We start from the raw sequence: 23,563 nt of genomic DNA, 5'->3' as shown, positions 1-23,563 counted from the left end.
GTGTCTTCCACATGCGTTGGCCTCTGCTGCACAGATAATTGACCCGAGTCACAAGACACGCTACTTCACAGTGCATCGTCAGCCAGCCCAGCAGCCCAGGGGAATCAGCGTCCTCTGCTCTGGTAAGTTCTCCCATCAGCCTATTCCATCCGCCTTCTTGATTTCACTGCCCAGCGGTCTGGGTAGCCACCAACAGTTCTATCAGCGCCTGCATCACCAGGCTCCTGGTCTAGCTCTCGTGACTCGGACAGCAACAGCGTCCACATGCACCCAGGCCATCAGTCTGTGGCTCCGGTCATCTCTGAGCCACAGGGTCAGCCACCACCCACCATCATGACAGCGCGATGTGGCTGCTGACTGGTCTGGTTCAGGATATGCCACCTCTTTCTCTTCTTCAGGACAGCAGGGTCCTCCTACCATAGCTGCACATCCACAGCTGCCCCTACTACCAGTCAGGATTGTGATGGCTCCTTATTGTTGGGATTAGGGCTGGATTATAGGGCCTGGTTTCAGAAGCCTCCAATCAAGTTGGCCCGTCGCACTATTCAGCAGTATGGCACCTCGCATCCAACAAAATAAACTGCTCAGCGGGAGCAGCGGCAGACACGAGACCTCTCTCACCAGTCGTCCTCACCTCTCTTCACCTATGAGTCGTTCTCAGTGGTCAGCGATGGGCCCAAGGCCCAGTAGTCTACGCTGGGCCCCATGGTCATCTTGCACACTGCAGCCACAGTAGATCAAGCGGTAAATGGGGCTGCGTCTTCAGTGATGGACGTTGCTGGGTGGGCGTAGGTGGTCTATTCTCACTCCCTCGGCATCCTGGAAGAAGGTGTCCTGCAGTCCTCAACTCATACCATAAGTGGGGGAGGCGTTAGCTGACATAAGCCCCCAATCTCCACATGCCCCCACAAGACCTCCTCATCAACCAGCAGTCGCACGCCTCTCAGGCCACAGCAGATCGCAGCAGGCAGCCCACTACACTCAGCACATCTCACCCTGAGGCGGCAGCTACCGTCAGCCAGAAATATTGTGCCAGGGTCGATGTTTGCTCTCCACACATTCTGCCATGGAAGCAGGGGTGGACAACCTGCTGTGGGGGGAGTAAAAGATGGATACATGCTGGGCCCACCATGGAGCTCTGTTCTACATGTCCACACGCACCGCCATCTTGGCCACACCCCATTTGTATTTGTGATCTTAATGTTTTATTTCTCCTTTTTATCCTAGTGCAACGCTTTTGATTCCCTGGTGGGGACTCCTGCTTGCTATTTCAGCACTGGTAGATCTGCAGTTTGTTTATTTGCATGTGTTTGGTAAGAAAATGTTTTTTGTACAGTTTACTTCAAATGAGTATCATTGCCCTGCATGAATGTGTTTTTTTAAAAAGGTAAAATAATTGCAGCATATGGCGTAATAATTGCACCATATTTAGCTTCTGTTTTACTGTGTGTCAATTCTCTTTGGACTTGTGCAAAATGTGTATTGTGCTGTCTTGTGTCTAATTTTCTTTTGTGTTTTCTTTCTAGTGGGATATTGTTGTTGCTGGCTGTGTCTGTGCAGAGTTGGTGCAGTTGATCCTCAGTCTCGCTGTCTCTGGCAAGTTAGTGGCATTGTTTTTGTGTATTTCGGTCTTAGTATGCTTTGTATTGATTGACATTTCTCACTCAGATTGCTATGTCCCAGTAGTTTTAATTTCTATTTGATAAAACCACAGTTTGTTTATTACTTATTTTACAAAGTATTGGTTATTGCTGACTTACTTGTTGTTTTACTTTTATTCGTAAGAATTATGGCAAACCACAGGATTACCGCTAAGCAGGTGTTGGTTTGCTTTTCGAATATTCCTCTGAGCATGTTTCTGAGACTGACTATGCATGTGAGGTAGAGGAGGAAGTTCAAGAATCTACCCATGAATTGTTTGTCAGAGAGAACCATCTGATCATGAAGCCTCTATCGGTGCAGAGGAAGTGCCTCATTTAGAGGAGGACACTAATACGACAATGGTGCAGCAAGAGAAACCTGGATTGCAGCCTGGGGCTGGAATTGCTGAAGTGTGGGTTGCCCCAAACATGGGACAGCCTGTGTTACCTGCCTTTAGTGGTGTCGCAGGGTGTAAGGTCAAGACTGAAAACATTTTGCCTATAAATGTCTTTCAGTTGTTTATGGACGGTTTATTTTTGGATGAGATTGTTGACCAGACTAATTTGTGTGCTGAACAATTTTTGAGGAACAACAGTGCAATACTTAAGGTCCACTCTAGAGCTAGCCAGTGGACTTCCACAAATCTTGATGGGATATAGGGGGTGTGGGTGTTCTCTTTGTTGATGGGATTGATAAGGAAGCAGTCGCTGTCTTCTTATTGGTCCACTAGTCGAATGATGCCAAGTGCTATATTTTCAGCAGCCATGAGCCGTGATTGGAATTTGTTTCTGCTTAGGTTGATTTTGTTGGTAAGGCTTCAGCCTTATTGTTACCATCTCTTCAAGATTAGGCCTGTTCTTGATCCTTCCATGGATCTATTTTCAGACATCTTTATTCCAGGGAACGAAATAGCAGTGGATGAGTTTTTGGTCCTGTTCAAGGGCCACTTGGTTTTTAGGCAGTAGATTTCTAGCAAGAGGGCACGTTATGGAATTAAGAAGCATATCCTGTCTTAGAGGACTACTGGATATGTCTGTAATTTCAGGGTGTAAATTGGTAGGGATTATTTTATGACCTCCCTGGTAGTCCGTTCACTTTTGGAGTCAGTGAGTAAATTGGGTGGGAAACTGGTAGAAGACTTTTGTAAAAAAGGTCACCACTTATAAGTAGACAACATCTACACTGGTGTGCAATTGTTCAGGGAATTGTTCAAAGTGGACACTATTGCATGTGGCACAATCTGCTCTAACCGTAAAGTTTACCCTAAAAGCTTTTTCATGAAAAATCTTCAGAGGGGGCAGTGCAGTGCCTTGCATTGTGGTGAACATCCAGCTGTGAAATGTTCAGACTGGAGAGCTGTACACATGCTGACAACCACTCAAGATGAAAGTACTTCACCTGTGACTCTTTGGGGTCATGTTGCTGAAGTGTGCATGCCTTTGTGCATTTTAGACTACAATAAGCACATGGGTGGTGTAAATAGTGTAGATCAGCGGTTGAAGTCTTACAGTGCTGTTTATAAGTCATACATTAGGTCTATGAAGTTGACTGTCCATTTAGCAGCCTTCAATTCTTTTGTTGTAATTAAGGATCGTTCTCTAGATTCAAAGATGACTTTTGTTCAGTTTAAGCAGTCTTTAATAGGCAGCCGTGTTGTAGTGGAGCGACCAAGTGTTCCGAGAGTTCGAGTGGTGTAGGATTTGGCTAGATTGAAAGATCACCACTTTCCTTATTACATTCTTCCCACACCCCAAAAAAACTTTCTCTGAATGAGATGTAGAGTTTGTGTCTGAAGAGGCTTGCGGAAGGAGAGTCGTATGTACTTCCATGGTGCAACTTAAGTATTGAGAGCAACTGTGAGAGTAAAAGTGAACTTACTAGTCTATATCGTTTTATATTTTTTGTTTATTTTCATGGTTGGCAGTAATTTGATGTATTTAGTTGAACCTGCTGTGATGGTAGTCATAGTTTGATTTTCCTCTCCTTCAAATTGATTTGAGTTTTCTTTTTTGTTAAAAAAAAGTGATGGCAGTGTGCGTGGACTGGCGCTTAGCTGGTTGTGTGTGTGGACTGGCGGTTGGGTCGGGGTGTGTGTGGACTGGTGGTATGTTGGACTGCACTTGACTGGCAGTGTGTGTGGACTGGCGCTTTGCTATCTGTGTGCGTGGACTGGTGCTTGGATGGTGGTGAGCTTGTACTGGGGCTTGTCTGGCTGTGTGTATGAGCTGGCATTTGGCTGACATGCTGCTGGTCACTACACACATATACACACACACACGCAAATCCACATTGCGAGCCAAATGCCAGTCCACACTCTCCATCAGCTGCCAGGCGGTATGATTGCTGTGTCAGTCCTGTGGGCGTTTGAAATTGCCCTGGCTGGCGATGTGAATAGTTTAGTGTGTGTCACATATGAAAGGTGTGTGAATGGTCTGTAAAGAGGTTGGTGCCTTCTAGTGGTTTTACACCTCACAACCTGTATGTCATTGGTTCAGCAATTTTTTACTTTTAACTATTAACACTGAATTTCATTTTTGTGAAATCTTTTGTTAAGAAAATTTACATTTTGAACTTTTCACACACCCTCTGGCCAAAACCAACCAGGATGTGCATGTACTTGATGAGTAGATGGTTGTGCAGTAATATTTCTAATTTCTGTCTTATTCTGCAAGGGTGTTCATTGTCTCTAGGGAAAATCTACCAAATCTAGATATTTTCATAAACTAGAAACTAGGATGACTCCAGGGTGGCTCGCGTGGATCCCTCAAAGTATTGGAATCTGCTGGGAGCCTCAGACACCCTGCCACTCAGAGTTCCCACATATCTCCTGATGAAAATGGTACCTCACCTTCAGAAAATCCTACAAAGAAAAAATAACAAAACAGGTGAGAGCCTTAAGCCTCACATGTGTGCATGGATTGCGGTCGCCAGTAGGTAATTATAGGTAGGACCTAGTTTCTATAGGAAAAGCGTTTTTTTGATTTGCCAATATCTTTGCTGCCGTTTGACGAATCTACGTGAAATTTTCAAAACTAATGGGGTGCTAAGGTCAGCTCCTGTCTTGAAAGTTTCGGGGTGATTCGGCAAGTGGGGGCCGAGAAAAAAGTGTGGTTCCAAAACGCGTTTTCTCCATGTTTATTTTCATAGGAACTTTTGTCGTGGCTGCAGCTCAAACAGCTGAACGGAATTACACCACATTTGACAGAGAGGTAGCTCTTGGTCCAGAGTGCATTCTTTGTTTTAAGTGGTGTAATTCCGTTCAGTAGTTCTAGAGAAATTTTAAAATAAAAAATATCGATATCCGGTCACTGCGGTGGATTCGTGAACCCTCCCGATCACGAGCTTCATTCTGATTGGCTGCCAGCACTCCAAATCAGGAAGTGTTGGCAGCAATCATGTGACACTGTAAAACCGAGTCACAAGAAAACAGTAAAAAAAAGATAAAAAACAAGAAAATGGGGTAGGATAGAAACACTCTGACCCCTAGGCCTGCTCAGGGGGTCCCACAAGGACCCCCAGGCCCAAAAAAAGTATTTATTTAAAGTATTTTCAGCCGAATTCAAGCTGGGTGCGCGAATCCAGTTGGAAAGAAAAAAACGAAGCGTGGGCTCCTGCGCTTCATTTCTTTGAGCCCCCGGGTCGGGAAAGGTCCCGGGGGCAATGAGGAAATTGTATGCAGGGGCCCATGGGGGGCCCCGCAGCCTCAGAGACCACCACCTCCCTGGGGCTTTTCTAATTTTGGGGGGCCTCACGGGCCCCCCAAGCCCCGGGGACAGCCACCTCCCCGGGGCTTTCTTCATTAATAGGGGGCCTTGTGGCCCCTCCCAAGCCACGGGGAATGCCATCTCCCTGGAGCTTTCATTAATTATGGGCAGAGGGCCTCACAGGCCCCCGCAGTCCCAGGGACCACCACCTTCTGAGGGGTTTATTAATTATGAGGCAGGTGCCTCATGGGCCCCCAAAACTCCAGGGACCGCCACCTCCCCGGTGCTCTCTTCATTAATGGAGGGGCCTCTCGGGTCCCCCCAAACCCTTGGGACCACCACCTCACCGGGGCTTTCTTCATTAATGTGGGGGGGGCTCGTGGGCCCCAAGCCCCCGGGACCACCTCCTCCCTGGGGCTTTGTTCTTGAAGGGAGGGGGGACGCACGGCCCCCCTCCTGGAGCCCTCTATGGCCCTGGGGACCACGACCCCCCAGGGCCGGCTGCAGCAATGTCCCAGGGAGCCTACCCCAGGGACATTGCAGTTTGCAACAACAAGGTGGGAGCCATCATTGCAAACTTCTGCTTTGCCTCATGGAAGCAAAGCAGTATTGCTTTTGGACAATACTCCAGTATGCCCCACACAGTAGGATTACTGAGAGGTGGACATAGGCCAAGCCCCCTAAACTAGCTAAAAAAGCTAAACTATGAACTCAATGAGACAAAAAAGAAGGAGTCTCTGAGGAGCAATTCTTGACCTAGTCGGAGGTATGAGTAGGGCCACCCGAATTATGCGACTGTTTGGCTGCACCGACTTTCGCCCAATTATACATTTTGAGCATTAGCCGCATAATCCATCATCTGCTGCCTAATCTGCAGGTTTGAACAAAAAAAAGCCTTGTTTCAAGCTCAAACGTTACAAAAAATACAGCAACAAGTCTTAGTGTGTGGTGGAGGGTCCTTTGTAAACCTAGAATGGTCCCCTGTTATTTATTGCTTAATGTGGGTGTTAAATTGTTACTAATGTTGTGCAGGCCACTCTTGCTTCTTTCTGCACCTCTCTTGTCTCTTTCTGCATTTCAGTTGCATCTTTCTGCACTTTTCTTTTTTTTCTGCACTTCCTTTGCCCCTCTCTGCACATCTCTTCTACTTTCTACACCTCTCTTGCATCTTTCTGTATCTCTGTTACCCCTTTCTGCACCTCACTTGCTTCTTTGTGCATACCTCTTGCCTCTTTCTGCACCTCTTTTGCTTCTTTGTACACCCCTATTCCCTCTTTCTGCACCCCTCCTGCCTCTTTTTGCACCTCTGTTCCTTCTTTCTACACTTCTTTTGTTTCTTTCTGCACCCCTCGTGCTTCTTTCTGCACCCCTCTTACCTCTTTCTCCATTCCTCTTTCCTCTTTCTGCATCTCTGTTGCTTATTTCTGCACTTATGTTGCGTCTTTCTGTATCTCTCTTGCTTCTTTCTGCACCCCGTGTGCCTCTTTCTGCACCCCTTCTCTTTCTGCACTCCTCTTGCCTCTTTCTGCACCTCTGTTCCTTCTTTCTGCACTTTTTTTGGTACTTTCTGCACCTCTCTTGCTTCTTTCTGCAACCCTCTTGCCTCTCTCTCTGCTCCTCTTCCCTCTTTCTATACCTCTTTTGCTTATTTTTGCACCTCCCTTGTCTCTTTCTCCACTCCTTGTTCCCTCTTTATGCACCTCTGTTGCTTCTTTCTGCACCTCTGTTGCTTCTTTCTGCACCCCTCATGCCCCTTTCACATCCCTCTTCCTGCACCCCTTTCGCCTCTTTCTGCACCTGTGCTCCTTCTTTCTACACTTCTTAGTTTCTTTCTGCACCTCTCACTTCTTTCTGCACCCCTTTTGCCTCTTTCTGGCCCCCCTTCCTTCTTTATGCACCCCTCTTGCCTCTTTCTGCACCCCTTTGCCCTCTTTCTGCACCTCTATGGCCTCTTTTTTCACCTCTGGTGCTTTTTTCTGCACTTCTCTAACCTCTTTCTACACCTGTGTTGCTTCTTTCTTTACTTCTCTTGCTTCTTTCTGCACTCCTGTTGCTTCTTTCTGCATTCCTCTTGCCTCTTTCTGCATCTTTCTTACCATCTTTATGTACCTCTCTTCCGTCTTTCTGCATCCCTGTTCCCTATACCTGCATCTCTTTTGCCTGTTTCTGCAACTCTTTTGCCTCTTTCTCTAGTTCTCATATCTCCTTCTGCACCTCTGTTGCTTCTTTCTGCACTTCTCTTGTCTCTTTCTGCATCCCTCTTGCCTCCTTCTGCACCACTGTTGGATTTTTCTGCAGCTCTTTTGCTTCTTTCTGCACCTCTCTTGCAGATTTATGCACCCCATGTGCTTCTGTGTGCACCTCTTGCCTCTTTCTGCTCCTCTTTTGCCTTTTTCTGCATCCCTCTTACCTCTTTCTGCACCTCATTTGCTTTTTTCTACACTTCTCTTATCTCTTTCTGTACCTCAATTGGTTTTTTATGCACCTCTCTTGCCTCTGTCTGCATCCCTGTTCCCTCTTTCAGCACCTCTTTTGCCGGTTTCTGTAACTCTCTTGCCTCTTTCTGCAGTTCTCTTGTCTCCTTCTGCACCTCTGTTGCTTCTTTCTGCACTTCTCTTGCCTCTTTCTGCATCCCTCTTGCCTCCTTCTGCACCACTGTTGGTTCTTTCTGCAGCTCTTTTGCTTCTTTCTGCACATCTCTTGCAGATTTCTGCACCCCACATGCCTCTGTGTGCACCTCTTGCCTCTTTCTGCTCCTCTCTTGCCTCTTTCTGCACCCCTCTTACCTCTTTCTGCACCTCATTTTCTTTTTTCTGCATTTCTCTTTCTGCACCTCTATTGGTTCTTTACATACCTCTCTTGCCTCTGTCTGCACCCCTGTTCCCTCTTTCTGCAGCTCTTTTGCCTGTTTATGTAACTCTCTTGCCTCTTTCCATACTTTTCTTGCCTTTTTCTGCATCGCTGTTGCTGCCTTCTCTACTTCTCTTGCCTCTTTCTGCACGCCTCTTTCTGCACCTCTGTTACTTCTTTCTGCACTTTTCTTGCTTCTTTTTACTAACCCTGGGCTGACAACTACACTTCGCCCACGTAGTGTACGTAGCGCTGCCTGCTTCGCAGTTTTCGAAGTAGGCGAAGCAGGCAGCGCCTACGCACACGAGGGCGAAGCGTAGCTGCCTGCCGCCCACCACCCGCCTCCCGCCCGCCCTCCTTTATAAAAGATAACATTAATTTATAATAAAGAAAATTAAACACCACTTACCTGAAGCGCGGCGTCTCCGGGGCTCCCTCTTCCTGGTTTCCAACTTTTCTGACAAATGTGCATGCGTGGGCGTCCGCGCATGCGCATTTCTCGCAAGAAATGCGCATGCGCGGGCGTCCGCGCATGCGCCTTTTTTTTCCGAAAAGTTGGAAACCAGGAAGAGGGAGCCCCGGAGACGCCGCGCTTCAGGTAAGTGGTGTTTAATTTTATTTATTATAAATTAATGTTATCTTTTATAAAGGAGGGCGGGCGGGAGGCGGGTGGCGCGTAGTGGGGCTACGCGAAGCGCGTAGTGTGCGTAGATTTGGGCACACTACGTGCTGCTTCACGTAGCCCCACTACGCCCAATACGCCCACCCTTACTTTTTACACCCTTCTTCCCTCTTTGTGTACCCTTCTTTCCTTTTTCTGCACCTCTCTTGCCTCTTTCTGCAACTCTCTTGTCTCCTTCTGCACTTCTGTTACTTCTTTCTGAACTTCTCTTGCCTCTTTTGGCACCCCTCTTGCCTCTCTCAGCAACTCTGTTGGTTCTTTCTACACAGCTCTTGCTTCTTTCTGCACCTCTCTTGCCTCTTTCTGTATCCCTCTTCCCTCTTTATGTACCTCTCTCTTGCTTCTATCTGCACTTCTGTTGCCTCTTTCTGCACTTCTGTTGCTTCTTTGTGCACCCCTCTTGCCTCTTTCTGTACCCTTCTTCACTGTTTCTGCACCTCTCTTGCCTCTTTCTGCACCCGTTTCCTTTTTCTGCACCTCTCTTGCCTGTTTCTGCAATTATCTTGCCTCTTTCTGCAGTTCTCTTGTCTCCTTCTGCACCTCTCTTGCCTCTTTATGCTCCTCTCTTGCCTCTTTCTATACTTCTCTTGCCTCTTTCTGCACTTGTCTTGCCTCTTTCTGCACATTTCTTACTCTTTCTGCACCTCACTTGTATTTTTTCTGCTATTCTCTTGCTCCTTTCTGTACTTATCTCACCTTTTTTTGACTGAGGTATATGTCTACTTGCACATGTATTCTCACATGTGTTATGCATCTGAAGATGGTAGCTTAAAAAGCAGGTAGCTTCTCTTATAGGTAGTCAAATCTTCTTAATTCTGCTCTTTCATTCGGTTGCACAGGCAGACATGTCTTATGTATATATTTATTATATCGCCCCTCATATATACTATTGAATACCCATGTGCCCTGTATTGTGAGCAGAAAGAAATGAGCACACCTTTTTTACACAAATGTATAGAGTATGCTGTTTGAAACACAGGTATTCAAGTGTTTGTATGTTTATTTTCATTTATCATGTCACTAGGTAAAAGCATAGACACGCATGCATTCCTTCACAAACTTGGTCAGTCTTACAACAGTGATATGCTTAGGATTGCTGTTTTGTATTTGGTAGGCCTAACATTCTGAGTATTCAATTAATAGTGAACCTTCAAGAGAAAATTGAGGTTTAAGACATCTTCGGAGAACGATTAGTGATTAGGGTACTTTGTATGAGTTTGTTGTAAGGTACAGTCAAAGTAGGCCTCTTTCTGCATATCTCTTGCTTCTTTCTTCACCTTTCTTCCTCTTTCTGGACTTTTGTTGCCTCTTTCTGCATTTCTCTTGCTTCTTTCTGCACCTTACTTCCTCTTTCTGCACATGTCCTACCTATGTAGGCATAGTTAGAAATTAGTATTTAAAAAACCTGAAACTCACTGAAAAAAACATAGGTTTCAGGGGTTTTATAGTTTGAAACTAGCATTTAAAAAACTTTTGAAATTCACTTGCAAAACCATAGGTTTCAGGGACGTTATAGTTAGAAATTAGCATTGAAAAAACCTTTGAAATTCACTGAAAAAACCACAGGTTTCAGGGACGTTATAGTTAGTTGGGCATTTCACTCGTACAAAACCAGAGAAATTCGGCTGTTATAGTTAGTTGAGCTAACTATAACTCGCGCCCCTGCAATGCACTGCTGATGATATCACATATTACATCACTCATGACATGGTCAGTGACATCACTGATGACATCTCAAATTACATCACTGATTACATCATCCAGTGACTGTGTGTTTCTGTAAAGTTGAAATATGTTTTATATATTTATAGTGAAAGGCCTGTGGAAGAATGAGTGGCTGTACAAGTGTGTGAATGGATGATTTTCTAGGTGCTTAACTGACTCTATAAGTGAGTCATTAAATGTATCTTACTGCAGTCTAGTGACTAAACTGTGTGAATGTCTGTATGTTTCTGTCTGTTGGTGTATAAGTGGCTGCATTGTTTTGTGAATAGCTATATGAGTGTCTATATGGGTTATCGATTGGTTGTCTGAGTATCTGTATGGGTGCCTGAGTGTTTGTGTGGGTAGGCTGTGTGTGACTCTGTGCATAGATGTGTGAGTGGGTGATTCTATGGGTGAATGGTTTTAAGAGTGCATCTGTGATGAACTGTATGGTTGAGTGAGTGTATGTATGGGTGTGTTAGGGATTGAATGTATATCTCAGTGGTACATTTGTGACTAACTACATATGTGAAAGGCAGTATATATGCGTGTAAGAGTATATAATTGGGTATATGTGAGAGTGTGTGATTGTGAGAGTGGCTGTATGGATGAGTGTGTGCTTGTATCAATGATTGTATAACAGCATAAGAATGTGGTACTATTTTTATGAGTAAGTGAACTTGAGTGTGTATAACTGCATAGGTGAGTAAATGGGAGTGTGATTAATTATTTGCATGACTGACTAGGTATGACAGTACCTCTATGGATGATTGGTGGTGTGTGATTGTCTATGTAGGTGTATAAATGCATATGATAGTCTTGTAAGGAGTGACTGTAAGTATGAGTGACTGTACATGTGAATGAGTGGAGGTGTATGAAGACCTAAGAGTTAATAAGTGGGTATGTAGTTATTTGTATTGGAGTATCTATGGTTTTGAGAATGGACGTCTGAAATTTTGAGTTTGTGTATCAACGGTTAAATTAGGGTGTGAGAAGATGCAGTAATTTATCACATGGATGATGTCATCAGTGATGTCATTTGAGATGTCATCAGTGATGTCATCAGTGATGTCACTGACCATGTCATGAGTGATGTAATATGTGACGTCATCAGCAGTGCATTGCGGGGCCGCAAGTTATAGTTAGCTGAACTAACTATAACAGGGGAATTCCTAGGGTTTTGTACGAGGGAAATGTCCAGCTAACTATAACACCCCTGAAACCTATGGTTTTTTCAGTGAATTTCTCAGGTTTTTTGAATGCCAATTCCTAACTATAATGCCCCTGAAACCTTTGGTTTTTTCAGTGAATTTCAAAGGTTTTAAATGCTAATTCCTATCTATAACTTATCTCTAAAGATATCATGAAAAGCATTCTTTTTTAAAAGTAGGGTGCACATTAGTTTTGTGGAAAAGCATCTTTGTGATTGGTTAAGAAAAAGCAGTTTCAACGTGGAGTACATATCATAGGATAAAATTTGCTCAGCTCAACCACACCTGCTACTTGCATTTGGAAGGTACTGTTCGAACTTAAAACAATCGTCAAATTTTAACCTGCACGTGTCATTAAATGTTCAAGAAAATGTTACAAAAAATATCGTAAAGTTTAAAAAAAATTAATGAACTTTTAACCTGCACATATTGTAGAATGTTCTAGAAAGTGTGTTGATAGAATACGTTGCACTTCTGACTTCTATTTGTTGTTGAATATTAAAAAAACTGTTCATATGGAAAATTAAAAAGAAACCAATAGAGAAGTTTTGAATCCTAAAAGAATCAAGGAACTATTCTAATTTATTCTTTACATGTATTTATGTGTGCAGCAACAAAATTATAGACACAACAGCACTAGGAAGAGGAAGAAGCAGAGAGTGGGGGGAGGGGGGAGATGGGCAGAATGGCACACATGTACAATTAAGTACAACACACATATAGACTAACAATGGCCAAAAGGAAACACACCAACAAGGAGCACAAGTCACACAACCCGCCAACATCACACCACTGAACGAGCATAGAAGTGAAAACCACGCTGCATTCATACAGGATGTGTACAAAGGCCAGTCCTTGGTGTTGTGGGATGTCTGCGACCGTGGTCATCATGGATGAGATGCCCAGCACGTGGCACATGGGCGAGTTCACCGTCTGTTACGTTGCCAAACAGCTGCTCCTCCCTCACACGAGCCCCCACACTTATGTACGGTGCGCTGTTGTATCTCGTGCACTCATACGGCACACCATTGTAATGCCTATTCGCGCATGTCCTGCTGCATTCCAACTACACCATCACAGTGCCGTTTGGAGGTGGTGCATGCCACTTTACAACATCGACTGCTGCGGCCCTTGTGACAGGCCACACCAGAACACAGAGACACACTTACCGCACTTTCTGTACACGGACATGTCCGAGACACCCCGTTCCCCTTGCCGAATAGGCTCACCCCTGCGCTGACCTGTGTACCCCGGACCAACACACGCTGGTTGTACATGCAGGAGGATGTGTGCGTAGCTACATGTCCAGGCTCACTGCCAAAGCTGAGGTGACAGCACAATGTGATATTGCAGGGCTCGTGCCTATCATGCTAACACAATGACCACAGGGACACACTTGCTCAGATGCGGGTTTGGGGGGCATTGGCGGTCCTGAAGTTGTTGCGATGAGTCTTGTGGCCCTCATGGGTATCCCTGTATCATGCTCATTGACTCTATGGCACCTGTGGCTGTTCTGGTGTGCCTCTTGACTGTGTTCCCTTTCATGGTGCAGGTAGTTGTCCTGCTTAACACCAGCAGAAAGCAGGTGTAAAATCCCTGATGCTAACGTGTCTTATCGCCGGAATTTGTTTCGCATTGCAATTGGTGTTAAAGTTGTGATGTGATTTTTTTCGTGTGCAGAACAATATACGAACTGAGCAGTGTATCTCGTCAAGATCCAGCACCTGACGCACTATTCCCAATCAATATAAATACAATGAGATTTCTTAATAGATTTTGTGTGTACACTGTAAGTGCAGCCAATACCTCAGTGCAATTCATTACAGGATTTTAGTATTTAGAATAAATCGGAAATGTGCACCTCGTGTCTTTTTGCACGGGAACGGCTACTCTCCATTTCATTATCAGCACGTTAACGGAAGTAAAGTTGAGATAAATTTAACACACTATTCAGAAGTTGGTGCAAACTGCAGATATCACCAGTATTCCAGCGATAAGTGCCCCAAAATTTAACACCATGGTGGACTCCATCAAATAACAGTAATAAGAACAAGAAAGAGTCACACAGCAGTTAAGAGAACAACCAAAAACGTTATTAATTTTTTTTTCAAACTTTATTTTTTATAATAATAAATATATAAATGATAAACTATTTTCAAACTTTATTTTTTTATTAATATATATATGAACAATAAACTAATAAACAAAATGTAACAACAATAATACAAAACAACGAGGCGGAACACTCCTGTGGGAATCATGGATGTCGACGACAGACCTGGAAAATCAGAAAGATTGTTAAAAAAACAACATGGTATTCTCAACAAAATACCACAAGAAACAAATCACAGATATATAAAATGCATACAGCTAACAAAATTTTATAAGTTTATTTTTTTTGCAGAAGGCACCACGCCCACAACGTTTTTCTTCAGTGGTGAGGAAATTTTTTACTTTTCCCAAGGGGCAAACAAAGACCAATGCCACCTTCATCACTCGCAAGATTTGCCAAAGAGTTCTGTTACAAGGGGATCCTAACAAAAAATACTCGTGCGGCACAGCAAGTATGATGAAACACCTAAGGACCCTTCAGCCAAACAATCTTGCATGAGAAGAGTGCAAACAGATGAGAAACACTCCTGTTCTGTATCTGTAAAAAAGAATCACAAATAAATGTATATTAATAACTTTCAAATTTATACTATTCCATTACTGTACAAACACATTTTATATAAAAACTGACTAGGAAACTATAGATCTGAACCACAAGTGTGACGATCGTTAAAACACTACATGCATAGTGCATACTACTTTGAAGCAGTTCATGCCCTAAAGCCTACCTCACTAAAAGACTACATGCTAACTGATTAATGATTACAGTACTATAAGGAGACACACTGGGTGAGTGACAGGGTGTTTGCTAGAAGAGTATGAATACTAACTAGGGAATTGAAGATGTGAAGAACATGTGTGTAGGTGATTAGAGGACTTCATCCATACTGCATAGGCATTTAAAGCAGTCCATGTGCTAAGGCCTGGCTCACTGCATCATTACTTGGGTACTGACTGAATGATTGGAGTACAGCAAGGAGAGTGCCTAGCTGAATTTATAAGTGCTAGGCTTTTCGCACAGGGAATGGATTAGTACTTGGTACTGAATGGGTCACTAGAGGAGTACAAAGGCAGTGACAAGTGCTGGACTGTATGGATACTGACTAGGAAATTGAAAGTGTGAAAGACAAGTGTCTAGGTGGTTAGAAGACTGCATGCATAGTGCATAGGGGTTTGAAGCAGTCCATGTGCTAAGACCTGGCTCAGTGCATGAATACTTAGGCAGTGACTGAATCATTAGAGTACTGGAAAGAGAGTGTCTTGGTGAATTTATAAGTGTTTGGGTTTTAGCAAAGTGAATGGATTAGTACATGCTGTTGAATGGGTCTCTAGAGGACTGCAAAGGAAGTGACAGGATGTTTCCTGGAAGTGTATGGATACTGACTAGGGAATTGAAGGTGTAAAAGACAAGTGTATAGTATGTTAGAACACTACATGCATACTGCATAGACATTTGAAGCAATCTATTTGGTACTTAGAAACTGACTAAATAATCAGACTACTTCTAGGACAGTGCTTAGGTAAAACTTTTAAATGTTCAGTTCTGCCACAGTGAACACAATAGTAGGCCTGGGCGAAAATTTCGTTCCGTTTGCGGAAATTGCGATAATTTGACATTTTCGCATTCCGCGGAGAGCGCGAAAATGTCAAAATTTCCGGTTTCCGCAGCTTGGCCATAATTTGTTTCTTGCTCGCGCTGTAAAATAATACATTCTCGCGCGCGCGTGATCGCCTTACCTGAATCCCTGCGTTCGCTGACAAGTTTTCTTGATCCGGTCGCGTTCTCCATGAGATGTTGCATTGTTTTTAGCCATTTGCGCTGTCTCGCGACAGTTCGCGCCAGCAGTGACGTCATGCGTCGCGCGATCACGTCTTTCTTCTCGCGATCATGCACCGCGAGACAACTCAAAACAAGACGGCCGCGCCCGCAAGCAACCACATGAACGAACATGCAAGAAAAAAACTTCCGCATCTTCGCGATATTTCCGCTTGTTTGCGATAATTTTAAACATTTTCGTGATAATTTGCGAAAGTTAATTTCGCAAATTCCGCCCACCCCTACACAATAGTACATGGTACTGCATTTTATCAAGGCATAAGCAAAGACCAGCTTCTAATGCTACTAAAACTTGACAACATGAGAGGTTTTAAATTAGTTATCTGTCAGCAAATACAAGATGTTACCAAATGCTTCTCTCACAGTGGTTCCCAAATGCACACAGACTCACAGTGTGATTCTAGACAACAACCACTATACCTAGGAGTTTACCAAAAATCATTCACTACTGTGGAAGTGGTAAGGGAACTGCACACAATCTTCATATTTCAGGACTGCACTTTTATGTCAAAGCCTAACTCATATAATCAAAGCATAAGCAAAGACTGGCTTCTAATGCTACTAAAACTTGACAACATGACCGGTTTTAAAACAGTTATCTGTCAGTAAATACACGATGTTACCAAATGCTTCTCTCACAGTGGTTCCCAAATGCACACAGACTCACAGTGTGATTATAGACAATCAACACTATCCTAGGAGTTTACTAAAACTCATTCACTAGTCTAGAAGAGTTAATGGTACTGAACACAATCTACATATTTAAGTACAGCACATCAGTGTCAAAGCATGACTCATTTAATCAACGCATAAGCAAAGACTGGATTCTAATGCTACTAAAACTTCACAACATGACAGGTTTTAAAACAGTTATCTGTCAGCAAATACATGATGTTACCAAATGCTTGTCTCACACTAATTCCAAATATACAATAGCTCACAGTGTGATTCTAGACAAGCACCACTATCCCTAGGAGTTTACCAAAACTCATTCACTACAGTGCAAGTGGTAAGGGAACTGCACACAATCTACATATTTCAGGACTGCACTTTTCTGTCAAAGCCTGACTCATTTAATCAAATCATAAACCATAACTGTCTTCTAATGCTACTAAAACTTCACAACATGACAAGTTAAAACAGTTATCTGTCAGCAAATACATAATGTTACCAAAAGCTTCTCTCACAGTGGTTCCCAAATGCACACAGACTCACTGTGTGATTCTAGACAAACAACACTATCCCTTGCACTATGCCAAAACACATTTCTTCATCTAGAAGTAGTACTACATTTTACTATAGAAACATAACATAACTCATTTCACAAATTCATAAACAATGACTGGTTTCTAATTCTACCAAAATATAAAAACAGCACAGTTATCTGTCTACAAACACATGAAAAAGACAAATGCTTATCACAGAATGGTTTCTACATGCACACACATTGTAGAGAAAAAAAGTACTCCCTACACTTTAGCAGGAGAAATACATTAGTCTGATTAAAATCAAAATAGTCTACATACATCCCCTCACAATTAAATAACTCATCTTTCAAGTTCTTTTGTAGATTAAGAAGTATATCAATCACTCACCATATTTTCTTTTGCAGAATCTCTGCACTGTGCACCTCTCAGCAAAAACAAAGAATGGAAAAGCTTCCCTTTCATTTTCCACACATATACATGTAAACATCAAATCACAATCCTTCGCACATAAACTCAAAAGCAAATACACATTTCTATTGGTTAAACATTTCAACCCTTTCCAACTGAAATACATTTCAACCCTTCCCCCAATCTGCCTTCTGCCTGTTACCATAGAAACAGGTCATGGAACACTGCACTGAGCTCACAGGTCACAAGTTCAGCACACAATGTTCCTACACAAGACAGGAAGTGTGCTTGACTTTTCAACATATCAGCTTATCATATATAATGTTCTTTACAATCTGTTTTTGTTAACCAATAAGAATCATACCTTTAAAAAACAGAAATATGCACCCTACCTTTCAGTGTAGAAAGTAGTCATACAACTAATGATTTCTTGTCTTTTTTCAAAAAACATTGCCGTGGATCCGCGCACCCAACGCGTGAGAATCCGTGCACCCAACATGTTAGGATGTGCACACCGTGCGCGTATTTCGCAGATTTTTTTTTAAAAAGGGGTCCCCAGGGGGTCCTTGTGGGATCCCAAAGCACCTCTAGAGGGTAAGCGTATTTCCACTCTGCCCCCTTTATATGTTTTACACACTTATTCCCCTTGCTTCTTCAGCCTCGCTTCTACCGAGGCAGAAAATGGCCGCCAACAATTCCTGGTTTCGAATGTAGAGAGACACTCGACAGCCAATTAGCATTCAGCGCGCGATCGGGAGGGTGCGCGCTCGGTTCGGGGAGGGTGCGCGTATGGTGCGGGTACGGTCCGCGGATCCTCCGCGGCCATAGATATCACTAATTTTTCACCCTAATTTTCTCAGGATCTACTGAACGGATTCACACCATATATGCAAAAGGCACAAGTCCGAACTGAGGACTACCTCTTTGCCAAATTTGGTGTCATTCCGTTCAGCGGTTCGGGCTGTAGCTGCGACAACAGATCATATGGGAAATTGCATGGGGAAAACGCGTTTTGGGACCCCCCTTTTTTCTCGGCCCCTGCTTGACGGATCACTGCAAAACTTTCACGGTAGGAGTGGAGCAGAGCTGGCCAAAAGTTTGGAAAATTTCGCGAGGATTCATCAACCGGCGCCAACGTTATTCCAAATAGAATGTTGCGGATTTCCTATGGAAAATAGGTCCTAACTATAACTATCTACTGGCGACCGCCAGTAGATAATATCTATATCTATATATATATATATATATATATGTATAGATCAGCCGCAGTCGGTAGTAGGAGTTCCTGCAGGGCGTTGACGTGGGGAGGGGGAGGGGCAGGGTGGGGGGTAGTAAACTATGGATTACGGAGGTTTACAGGTAAGTAAACATATAAATTAATAAAACGAATTTCGTTGCGTGCACTGCATCCCCAAATGCGATGCAGTGCACGCAACGAAATTCGTTTTATTAATTTATATGTTTACTTACCTGTAAACCTCCGTAATCCATAGTTAACTACCCCCCAGCCTGCCCCTCCCCCTCCCCACGTCACCGCCCTGCAGAAACTCCTACTACCGACCGCGGCTGGTATAGATATATATATAGAGAGAGCGATATATATATGTAGAGAGAGATATATATATATCTCTATCTCTCTCTCTCTCTCTCTCTCTCTCTATATATATATATATATATATATATATATATATATATATATATATATATATAACAAACAAATGCCCTGAAGCTTTCAAAGACGCACAAAGACACACATGACAGTCGATGCAACCTTGCGGTTTATTTAAACGGAAGCCAGCAATTACATTCCGGTGCTTAGAAACCCTTGCCTGACGCGTTTCGAGGCATTTCCAACTGACCGATTACGATGGTCGGTAACTTTTTGGTCTGTTCGACTCAGTTCCGACCAGTATTCGGAGACTCCAAGTCAGTCAGAGCAAAATTGTACAGCCTATGGGCCTCGTTGCAAACCGACTTATTATGATATCGGATTCAGACATCCTTTCTGACTAGGTTTGTCCGACATGGAAAGGCTGTTGCAAACTGACCATAGTGGCCCGTAGCAGGTCCCTCTTTACCCGAAGGTTGGGGCCCAAGGGGGTACCCATGGGATCCCTCTTTCCAACCATGCACAGTGTGGCAGGCACAATTGGGTGCATTCCACAGGTTGCAAGGTTTTCCGCAACCACCACTTTTTTCAATGGGAGCCTGTGTTGTTGGTCAGAACACAGGCTCCCATTGAAGGTCAATGGGAGTCCGACCGAACAGTGTCCAGAAACATCATAATCGGTCAGTCAGACTCCCCAAACCTTAGTCGGTCAGAATGCTTTCCGACCGACATCGTAATGAGGCCTCAAATATGCAACGCTTCCCTTTATGTTGCCAATCTAAAGTCATTGCAGCGTATGTCTTTCCCTTTTTATATTCACTTTCCCTTGGTACCCATGGAGGTATTTTCACTTATTTTTTAGATTTTCTCTTTATTTCCTCCCGTCAATCTTCTACTGAATTTATAAATAATTTTTCTAAACTATGCAAAGCACAAGTCAGATTATGTTGATGCACACATACATTATCTACAGGTGACATAGGATGGGAAACTTCCCCTATTACTTCAGCATCTTGTGCATCTGGTACTATATTTAGATTTGTCTTGAATTGAACTTCAGAGAAAGTCAAGTCATAATTTGAGTAATAATATTGAAACTGCCCTGTACAATAGAACAAATGTCTTAGGACACTACAAGATATACTATATGTTAAGGGTAAGTGATGGTAAGTCACCCCTTCAGACACATAAGAAGGTAGTTGCATGCACACATAACAATCTTTCTCATCCATAGTGTCAACATATTCATACAATAATTTAGTAAACACTTTTTGTGAGAAATCGTAAATTGAACGATCATGATGTATGTCAGTACTTATTAAATCATTAGTTATCACCATTCCTTCTTGCATTTTTGTCATCTCGGTATTTCCTCTGGCCTTTATTTCTCCAGCACCTTTTTCACCACAGTTCTTTCATGGTGGTTTGTATGAGATGCAATCTTTGAAGCAAAATGCATAATATTCTTTCTCACATTTGTTTGTAGCAGCTCAATATGTCCACTCTGGAGCTGCATATCTTTGACTTTGTGTTTGTGCTCTCTTTGTTCTGCGTACTGTAAATTCATTCTTCTCCCTCCGTGTCATTTTACTCAGACTGACTGGAGACTTCAATTATAGTGGAAGGTATTTTTCCTGTGGTCAATATGTTCTCAATCTTTCAGATTTTCTCGGTCAACACTCTCCTCTTTGCACTCATTTTTCTGGTACACTGTTCACATTATTTGAGTCAATACTTCTCGTAGTTGAATCCCTTTCACTTTGGCCCACGTTACCAACTGGGATCAACTCTCTTTGACTCTCGTTTGTACCAGTGTTTCGAGACCCAGTAGCTGGTGCCCTCTCTACTCTGTGATTAGTGTGAATGGGACGTCTCTCTATTACCACCGGTTCATCCACCACAGACCCTGCACTTTCAAGAGGACATGGGACTCGACGAATGTGGGCTGCATACACCCAATTAGGCAGACCACGACATTTCACAGCAGTTGTGGTTACAAGTATCACTTGATAAGCCCATGCCAACGAGGTTCCAAACAGGATTTTTGCATGTGCTTCTTTACTAGTACCCAGTCACCCGGGCACCAGTTGTGACACTGCTCCTGCTGAACTGTAGTTGCAACTTCTCCAACTTGGTGAGACACAGAACGCACCATATCAGCCAATCCTTTATAATAATCGAGGACCAAGTCATCAGAAATATTCACAAGCTGATTTTCTAGGACTGCAGGCTGCCTCATAGCCCGCCCCATTATTATTTTGTGAGGGGACAGTCCAGTTATTCTGTCTGGGATGCTTTGCAAACTCATTAGCACCAGAGGTAGTACATCATGCCATTTCAGGGATATGGACGCACACACTTTTGCCAATCGGGACTTTATAGTTACATTAACCTGTTCAACAACACCAGATGCCTCTGGCCAATAGGCACAGTGTAGCCCTTGTTCAATTTGCAATGCAGCACAAAGCATTCGTACCACCTCATTGTTGAAGTGGGTACCTCGATCCGATTCCAACGAGACAGGAAATCGAAATCTAGGGATCAGCTCTCTAAGACGCAGTTAAGCTATTGTTAGGCTATCATGGCGTCTTGTGGGGTAAGCCTCTACCAAATGAGAAAACAAACACACAATCACACGGACATATTTCATACATTCCAAGGGGGCATTACAATGAAATCAAGCTGCATGCAGGTAAAAGGATCTCCCGATTTTCCAATGTGACTCGTACTGACCACTATTTTTCTTCGTGCATTTTGTTGTTGACATGCCACACATCTTTGACATAGACTCTCTGCAATGGCTCCAAATCACGGATTGTACCAGGTCTGGCAAAAGAGACTTAACATAGGATCTCTTCCCACATGGGCTATCTGGCAACACAGGTCTCCAATCCATGTATACCCATGCCTCATCTTCCTGTCTACTGTTACATCCTGCTTTAATCCAACCTTCTTTCTCTGCTTGTGGTACTGAATCTTGTAATTCTCTGATTTCTTCCCAAGTTTCTACAACTGAAAACATCAATCTGCATTCTGTATCATCAGACTGTTCCTTCAAAGACTCCCCATTAAATGCGTAATAATTTAGGGTGCAATAACGTACAGTCTCATCAGTGTAGGGATTACCAACTATCGCATAATCATGGCCAGTCTGGTGAGCGGAACACTTCACCACAGCAATGTGAGCCGGAAGTTGTAGTGCCATCAGTAGATTTTTCTTATTGGTGAACCCGAAGAAATCATGAACCCATGTTGAGACCACAACTACCCAGAATCATTTACCACCCCAAAACCATGTTGACTGTCCGTAAATATGGTTACTCTCCTTTGTTGTGTAATGCTGCAAGCCCTAGTAAGTGCAATCAATTAAGCTCCCTGTGCATTATACATCCACAAACAAAACATGATCTGATTCAGGGAACAGGGCATCTTGGATGTCAGGACGCGGTTTGGGACACTATTCGGTCACATCAAGACAATCATGATCAGCTTCTTCCATTACAACTTCATGTTGTGGCAACAGCATCAAGGTAGTTGGATTCAAACTTGTGCATTTTTGTCACAGTCAAATTTTCTGCACCCAGAATCACTTGTTAATATTTTGTTAACCGACTACTCGTGAGATGCTGTGTTTGAGTTCTAGTTACCAAAATCTCAACAGAATGTGGCACATACACTTTCAAACGATGACCCTTCACAATGTTTTCACACTGCCCCAAACTCACACATGTTGCAGCGCCAGCTTTCAAACATCCAGGTAAAGCAGAAGCTACAGGTTCTAATGTAGTTGAAAAATATACAGCAGCTCTGTGAGCAGCTCCATGCATTTGTGCTAGAACCAATAGTGCATAACCTTCACACTCACTGCAACATAGAGTAAAACTCTCGTTAAAGTCGGGCATTCCCAATGCTGGAGCTCGACACAAACTGTCTTGTAGTTCAAGAAAAGAGTGCATGCATTCTTCATCCCATGGAACAGGATCAGACACATCTTTTAGTGTCAATCTCAGTGTGTCAGAGAAAGATTTGGTATCCGCTGCCTGCAAAAACCAACCATTCCCAAAAACATACAAACTTTCTTTTCTGTATTAGGTGGAATAATCTGCCAAACAGCAGTAATTTGATCTTGTGACACTTTTCTGACTCCTTTTTCAATGTGGTGTCACAAATAAAAAACTTGTCTGTTACAAAACTGGAGTTTTGCTGGTGACACCTTGTGTACTCTCACTGTCAAATGATTCAGTAAGGCAACTGTATCAGAAACACAATCTTCTTTACTTCCTGATGCAACTAATAAATCATCAATGTACTGCACCAGTAAGTAGTGATTCGGCATTACCAATGATTTCAAATTTCTCTTCAATATTTGATTATAGATTAAGGGACTTTCCATATACCTGTGGAACTTGGCACCATGCCAAAACACGGTTTACTAACTGGAACGCAAATAAATATTGGCCATCCGGATGCAAGGGAATGGAGAAAACAGCTTGACACAAGTCAATCACTGAAAACGATTCAGCGTCACATGGAATCCGATATAGAATCACAGCAGGATTTGGTTCTATTGGACAACAAGGTATCACAATCTGGTTAA

This window comes from Triturus cristatus, chromosome 3_1, assembly GCF_964204655.1.
Source record: "Triturus cristatus chromosome 3_1, aTriCri1.1, whole genome shotgun sequence".
NCBI lineage: Eukaryota > Metazoa > Chordata > Amphibia > Caudata > Salamandridae > Triturus > Triturus cristatus.
Note: the sequence above shows the minus strand (reverse complement) of the source record.